This window comes from Heterocephalus glaber, unplaced genomic scaffold, assembly GCF_053883595.1.
Source record: "Heterocephalus glaber isolate CG9 unplaced genomic scaffold, H.glaber_assembly_v1.0 deba00001452, whole genome shotgun sequence".
In the NCBI taxonomy this organism is placed as follows: Eukaryota; Metazoa; Chordata; class Mammalia; order Rodentia; family Bathyergidae; genus Heterocephalus; species Heterocephalus glaber.
Window position 1 is genome coordinate 18,402,367 of NW_028258302.1, and position 8,359 is coordinate 18,410,725.

Consider the following 8,359-nt stretch of genomic DNA (forward strand, 5'->3'; position numbering starts at 1 on the left):
ATGTCTCTCCATGGGTCCGGGATTAGCCCTGGGGAACCGAGTGGGGATCTCGGAATAATTCTCACTTTTGTCCCCTCCTCTTTCTCCCCACACCACTGGCTGGAGTCGGGCTCCACAGTTCCTAGAACAGCCTCCTCCTGCCTGGTCTGCTCCATTGTAGATCCTTGTTTTCCTCCATCCTACACCTTACTTCTGGAGTTCCCTCTGTCACACACAAGTCAATTCAACTACTGTTTATAAAGTACCTGATCCTTTTTGGGGGTGTGGGGTTGCTAGGGATCAAACCCAGAGCCTCAAGCATTTGTAACACACGTTCTACCACTCAGCTCATGTAGCCCCTTACATGAGCACTTAGTATAGTATGTGCCTAGCACTGTGAAAAACACCTTATAGACATCATTACATGTGCTTCTCACAGCACAGGGAGATACTTTTATTGTGTCACTTTTACAGAGCACCGGGAAAGTAACTTGTCCAAGGTCACAGCGCAGGGCAGTGGAGAAGTGGGATTCCAACATGCTGGAATCCTCCTGGGATCCTGCCAGGAAGATGATAGCTCTGTTTTACATTACTTTATTCATTTGAGAAGTACTTACCGGGTGCCTCGTGTGTACAGTCATCCATCTCGGTCCAGGGTAGACTAGCAAATGAAAAAGACACTAATGGAGGAGAAGGACAGCAAACAATAAAAATACAATGTCAGGTAAGTGCTAAGAAAAACAAGAAACAAGGTAAGAAGATAGAGGTGATGGAGTGGAGTGGCAGAGAAGGATCCCTGGGGAGGAGACATCTGAGTAGAAAACAGAATAAAGTGAGGGAGAGAGGGAAATGGAAGCTCAGAGAAACAAGGGATCCTGGCCATGTCATCTTGCAAGAACTCACCTGAGCATGAATGAGTGTTCACAGCCAAGTCCACATGGTTCTTTTCTGTTTCTTGCTGCTTCAGTTCTTCCTAAGAAAACCGGCCTCAGCTCCTTAGTGCCAGAAGAAGTGGCTCTGGGGGACGAGAGCAGTGGGAAGAGGGCTGCCAAGGAGAAGGAAGGCTGGTCCCTGTCAGCTACCCTCACAGGACAGAGGCTTACAGGGCAGCCACAGGCAGCTCCAGGCCTGACATTCTTCTCCTTGGCTCCCAAAGCAGGCCATGTGCAGGTCTGGGCAGGACAAGCTGCCACAACTGATGATATTGTATCTTGGAAGGACCTGCCCATCCAGGCCTCTGCTTTGGATCTGCACAGAGCTGGGATGTCTAGACAGGGGTCTCCTGCTGGTCACTGTGGGGCAAAAACATCAAAGCCCTTCCCAAACGACTTCACCATGAGTTAAATACACTATGAGTTAAACTGAATAAAAATGATTCGGTAATACTTCTTAACAGAGATTTTCTGTTTGACCAAAATTTAGTCAGGCTTTTGAAAATTCTCCCTGGACTATCTGTGTACTTCTTTGTCAAATCCAATTTTAACAAAGAAAATCAGCTCCTCTTAGGGGGTGCACTGTTTCTCATAAATCACTTCAGCCCTTTAGGCTAAAATAATCAGACTATGTTGGTTGTTGCTTTTTTTTCTTAACAGACCTGATCAGTGGATGTTGTTTAAATGACTATTCCAACCCTAGCTCCATTGTATGCCGGCCCTGGGGAAAGTCAAGGAAAATGTGTCTTCTTCCACAGGAATAACTTACCCACCCAGCCCTGAGAAGCCTCAGAAAGCCAAGAGGTAGGAAGTTAGGCCAAACCACAAACAGTTCTCCTCAGCAACCCCTCCCTCCATGAAAGACCTCAGGGATCTGGTGACAATGGCAGGGTGAGGGGTGTTCTATTTTAACATTTAATGAGTGCTTACTGTGGGCTGGGTGCAGTAGTCGGTATTTTCATTTCTCATTGCATTTAATTTTCACAATAGCCAATGAAGCAGGCACTAACAGCCCCATTTATAGATGAGAAAACTGGCTCACAGAGGTGCTGTGCTTACCTGAGTTCACACAGCCCTCGAGAGGCAGAGGATTTTCTCCCAGCCACTTCCTGTTTCTGGAATGCTGGGGTTGTGTCTCATAGTGACAAAGAATGAAATCATGGACAGAGGGGTAAGGTGAAAGTTTATTTAACAGATATAAAGGTAAGAAAAAAGACATAAAAGCAAGAAAGTAAAGCTCCTGCTAGCCAGGAGGGGGTTCTGAGTAGGATACCCTCAAGGACCCTTCATCTAAAGCAGTGGTGGCAAATCTACAGCACTTGGGCTGTTTGTATTATTGAAAGCTCTAAAAGGTTTGCCATTACTGCTCTAAGGGATTTAGAAGGGAGCTCGGCCCATTGTATAAACAATATAATCTCTATCCCATATTTTTTAGGGCCCAATCTATGCAGTATTCATGCAGTGTCCATGCAGTGTCCATACAAGGCCCTGTGCCCTTGAGCCAATGGCCTATCCATCATACTCTGGGAGATCCCAGACAGTGGAAGGACACCTGGGTGATGGTTTTGCCAAATCTCTGAAGGGTCGTGACTTGGGAGACTTCATTTTGGGCTTCCCAACCCACTTTGGAGCTGCTCTCCATACAGCCTAATAGAATGCTAATCCTGTGGCACTAATTCCTATTATATTTTCGCTACCATGCCCGGGCTCCTTTCTCAGATACATCATCTCCCTTTTATTTGCCGGATCCTGTCTCATTCCTCCCCGCAACACTGCAGGAAAGTATCATTACCCTCATTTTATAGATGGATCATGTGAATGGTAGAATTGTCCCCTTTGGCAAATGAGGAAGCTGAGGCTAGAATCGGAACCCAGGTCCATTGACTTTCCTCTGTACCCAGCAGCTTGGATAAGACAGTTGGAGTAGTGTTGTCAAAGAAAATTATTCAGTAGTACTTGTTAAAGTGACAGAGGTTCTCTGCTTAATCAAACTTTATTCAGGCTTTTGAACACTCTCCCAGGCCTGTGTACTTCTTTGTAAAATCCAGGGGTTTTTTGTTTGTTTGTTTTGTAGTACTAGGTTCAAGGGTTGTTGGACCCAGGGCCTTTGTACTGAGCTACATCCCCAGCCCTTTTTTATTTTTTATTTTGAGGCAGGGTCTCTCTAAATCACTAAGTTTCCCAGGCTGGGCTCAAGCTTATGATCCTCCTGCTTCAGCCTTCCAGCATGTTGGAATTGCAGATGTGTGCCACCATGCCCAGCTGAACACAGAGTTTTAACAAAGAACCTTGCTAAGTCAGGTTAGCAAGAACACCCTCCCTCTATATCTGATCACCCTTAATGTTTGGATCAGGTTGCTCACCCCATTGCCATGATCCCCCTGGTGCTGTCTGATTTCCAGCAAGGATCCTGTGAGGTTGGCTTAGCCAGAATCCCCCAGACATTTCCTCTTGGTGATTTTCATCTACTGACTCCTCTTCCACTCCTTGGCTGTAAACCCCAACTCACCCATACTGTATCCAGAGTTACAATCTCCTCTCCCTCACTGAGGAATCCTATTGCTGTAGTCACTATGTCCATCAGAGTTGTCCTGAATAAAGCCTTCCCTGACTTGCTTTAAAAAGTGCCATCAAATAATTTTTTCCTTAGTAGGGTGAGTGGCAACATTGGAGAATATCAAACTGGGTCCATTCCTTGGCTGGTTTAAATTTCTTTAAAGTTGTGCCATGAAGTCTAAAATTTCTCAGGTTCCTGTAGGCAAAGATTCTTGTCCTGGAATCGACAACATATCCCCAGTGAGCTGAAGCTCTCTGCTGCAGCTGGATGGGCTTAAGCCCAAGCAGTTCTGGGTCAAGAGGGGCCCTTCCCTCCCTCCCTTCCTCCCTCGTAGCTATCCAGCCCTGCTGTCCCCTCAGATTTCTATTCCCCAGGCAAAGCAATCAGGCTCTTAATTAAATTCTCTCATTAGAAGTGGAGCCAGAGGAAAACAAACAGAAAATCCTCTCCTGTGGCTGGCTGAGTCTCTTGCTGGCTCAGAGGAGGCTGAGATTCAAGCTGGAGATAGCATCGCTGACTGCCCTCTGAGTTTGTCCCTCACTGCTCCCTGGGAATTTCCTGCTGGCTACAGTCTGGCTCGCCCCTCCCTTCTGGCCCAGAGGAAATTACAATGGGAGGTGAGGGCATGTTATCAGGAGTCTCAGCATGTCTTCCAGCCAGCAGTAAGTCTCTGAACTCAAGTCCACCAGGGAGAGAAGGAGAGGCTTCAAAGATGGGAAGAAGGCGTGGTGGAGGCGCTGAGATACGGGCTCAGGGACCAAGTGGGCATTTGTCCCCTATGGCAGCAAGCAACCGATCACATGCACCACCCCTCCTCGGTGACCCCCATTCTCCCTGACTGCACTCCAGTGAACACAGGAACCATAGAAAGCTGGGAAGGGCACTTGACAGGGAATCAGAAAGCCCCAAATCTGTTCAGATCTGCTACTGACTCACTGAGGCTGGTTAATAATAATCAGAGCAAACAGGCAGTGGGATTGTGTGCTGTTATGCTAAACCTCATTCAGGGATAATCTCATTTCCCACAACTTTATCTCTCTTTTTCAGGCAAGGAAACAGACTCAGAGAGGGTAAGTGACCAATTCACAGCTCCATATCAGGGAAGTGGTAAAGCTGAGAACTAAATCAGGAGGTTTGGTTCCAGAGCCCAAACTCCTATCCATTCCATACCAATTTACTCCTTCTTCCAGTGTTAGTTTCCCCATCTGTAAATTAATGGGATGGGTATCCTTCTTTTTTTTTTTTTTTTTGAGATGGGGTCTCGGTATGTACTTCAGACTGGCCTTGAACTCATTATGTAGCCCAGGCTGGCCTTGAACTCCCGGCAATCCCCTGCCTCGGCCTCTCAAGTGCTGGGATTACAGTCATGATCCAATATACCCAGCTAGGATTGGTATCTTTGAACTCCAAAGATCAGAAGCTTCCAGCACTGACAGTCTGTGCTTTATGCAACACGCAGTGTATTGCCAGGCCCTGCGCTGGGAATACAAAGATAAGTGAGGCCTCGCCTCTGTCCTCATGTTGTAAATTCTATGAGAGTAGAAATCACATCTTAATTGTCTTCACTACCTCTATACCACTCACCACAGCAATGTGTAAGGAGAAAGTGCTCACAATATTTGGACATCTGATTCCCGGGGAGTCTGATATAATTGAGGTCCTGTCACTACCCTTGCAAGAGAAAGTCATTTAACTTCTGTGTTTGTTTCTGCATCTGTAAAATGGAAATACACAATAGTGCTTTCCTTACAGTGTTACCCAGAGGATGAGAATAGTGGCTGGGGAAAAAAATGCTCAATAAATGCTGTTCCTGTCCTTGAGATGGACTCTCTGCCCTTCGCTTTACCTTGTTGCTGAGAGGTGAGGAGCTATGCTGTACCGTTCTCTGCTGTCCCCAGGTCAAAGGCATGAGCTAATTTCTACCATGGGAACAGATCGCAAACTTGCCCAGCTGGGTCTTGAGCAATGGGTAAGGAAGGAAAGGAAAGGAAGAGAGGCTGGGCACCTGCTTCCCAGGAAGCCCTCCCCTGGATCTGATTCCTATGCAGTCCCTGCTCCTCCCTGGCACCATGTCCCCTCTGTCTGGACAGTGACCCTCTGAAGAAACTCCGAACTACAGACTGTCAAGTGATCAAGCCTACCCCAGACACGAGTCCCCTGCCACAGGACTCACTCACCACTCTTCAGAAAAGGACAAGCCCAGCTCCCACCTCTGAGCAGAGGGAGTAGTTGTGGCTGGCTGGCTTCTTCCATTCATTTATCCATCTGCCCACTCATCCATCAGTCTTTGGTTGAATGCTTATAGTCTATGAACCCCAGGGTTAGGCATGGGGCAAATCTAGGTGAATAAGTCAGAACCCTCTCCCCCTGAAACTCATCATTTGGGGAGAGATGGACACAAACTAAAAGTGGAAAGTGGGTATCTAATTACAATTACAGTAACAAGAGACAGCCATGGGGCTTGCTGTATGCCAGGCACTGGACTGTGTGTGTCCTACATGTGTCCCAGCTACAGTGCGATTTCAATTTGGCCTTCATCATAACCCTTTGTGGTAAGTAATGTTCATTGTGATCATTCTACAGATGAGCAAACTGAGTCTCCCAGACCCAAGATAACTTGTCCAGAGTTGCAAAGCCACTGAGCAAAATCAAAAGTCAAACCCAGCCCAACTGCTGAGCCTGTACTTTTAACCCCCACTATGCTTCCACTTCTCAGGAGAAAACCACACTTCCATGCGAAGAAGGAAAGGGATCCTGAGTTGAACTTTGAGGGACGAGTCCCTATGGACAAGAGCTTTCCAGGTGAAAGAATAACATAGCCAGGTGGCTATGAATGCTGGGTGGGAATGGATTGGGAGGATTCTGGAATGCCAGGAAAGGGAGAGTTGGGACCTCTCCGGAGGCAGCAGGGAGGAGCAAGAGGTGCCAAGGTCTTTAGGCAGGGGGAGCTGTGTGGTTAGGAGTCTGTTTCAGGAAGTTAGTCACGCAGGTTGCCCAAGGGGACAGGAAGCTGATCAGAAATTGCCCCAAGTGTTTTTTTTGGTACCGGGGATTGAACTGCCCCACGTTTTTGATCTTTTATAGTGGTGGCAATGATAGGGACTTCACTGGTCTTGCTGGTGATGCCCACATAGCTATCAGAGTTCGGGGCACCAGGAACGGCCAGTCTGCCTGGTCCAAACATGGCATTCGTCCCCTTGCTCAGCCCCTTCCCTGGCCCCTTTTTATCTGGCTTTCAAGGCTCTTCATAAACTGGCCCTTCCTCCCCCTCCAGCCCCATCTAAAGACCTTCAGTGTCCATTCCTGAATTTTTTCTTTAGCCTCCCGCTTCTGCACAAGCTCCTCCTACCAGGGGACTCCTCTGCTTCTCCTGCCCTTTCTTAGCTGTTTCCTACTTACGCTTCCCTTCTCAAGGCTCAGCACAGGGCTGGCCCTTCCCAGTGTCCATAGCTGGGGTGTGTCTTTCCTGTTCCTCCGCACCTGTGCTGTGCTGAGTTTTTCGTGGTTTCCTCCTGTGGACTGTGAGTTCCCCAGGGACGGGGACTGTGCTCCACACTTGCATGGCCCGCCCAGGTTAGAGGCTGAGATGCTGAAGTGAATGCCCTCAGCAGGCCCAGCCTTTTCCATCACCTAACTCTCCCATGTTATTTACCATCTTGGCTCCTTTTACCCTTACACATTGTTAGCTGACATGAGGTTTGCCCCTCTCCTGCCCCTCCCTTGCTCATCACCAGGGCTGCTTCTGGGGTGTCAGAATCTTTTCCTAAAGGACAAATGCCCAGGATGTGTCTGTATCTACTCTGCCATATGAACTATTCAACAGGAAGATCTCAGATTAGAACCCTGGTTGCAGCCACAGTGCTGGGCTGTATAACCAGGCCCCTTTGCTCCTCTGTGACAGTTCACCTGAGGGCATCAGCTGCAGTGGCTATTTTGGGACCTACCTACATTTGCCATGGTTCAATCTTCTTATTTTCTATGTGGGAAAAGAGCCCAGGCCTGAGTAGAGTAGAGAAGGCTGAGGTGTGGTTGCTGATAACTCCTGACTATTTGCCAGTGATTTATTTGCCTGGGATCTGCACTAAGACAAAAAGAACTTTTGCATTATTAATGATCATTGATCACAGCCTTCCAAAAAACAGAGAGATTGAGAGCAATGGAGGCTCCAGGCCAATCATCAAATGGTAAACTGGAGGTGGGATGTGGAGGAAGGAGGGGAAGGTCAGGTGGGTAGAAAATTTTGTGCCAACGGAAGGACACAGGATGACACTGAAAGAGTGTGGACGGGCTTCCGAGATTTTGGTGAGCCAGATGTCAAACTGAGTGGGTACCAGTGCACACTTTGGCCTCTCCCTCCCCCAGCTAAGACCTCAAGACAGAACATTACAAGGGACACTGGGTCACTTCATCAGAAGACATAATCTAATGGTGGATGCTCCTAAAAAACAAGGCTTCAAGATACACAAAGCCCAAGTAGACAAAACCCCACCAAGGACACAGAAGCCTAATTCTGCTGGAGCTCATAGAACATGGACCCAAGACCCATCCAGGGGCCTCTTCACTGGAAGTTTCTTGCTGTTTCTGTCTTTGAGCCGAAGTCCTCTCTCTCAGCTGGCTCTTTCATCTCAGCACCCCCAATCCCTGCTGGAACCCTGGTAGGGGGGCTGGACTTCAGAATCCGCTGACCCCACAGGGAGGCCACCCTCAGGAGCTGGCTGGACATTGTCTACCTCTAGATGGGGACTGTCGCTCCCTCCCCTCCTATCTGAGCTCAAGCCTCCTTTCCCAGTGTACCCTCCCCTGGCCGCCAGTCAGAGACCCACCTCACTCTCTTCTTCCCCTGCTTTATTTCCTTCTCTACCATCTATGTATCTCTATACTTTACACGGTT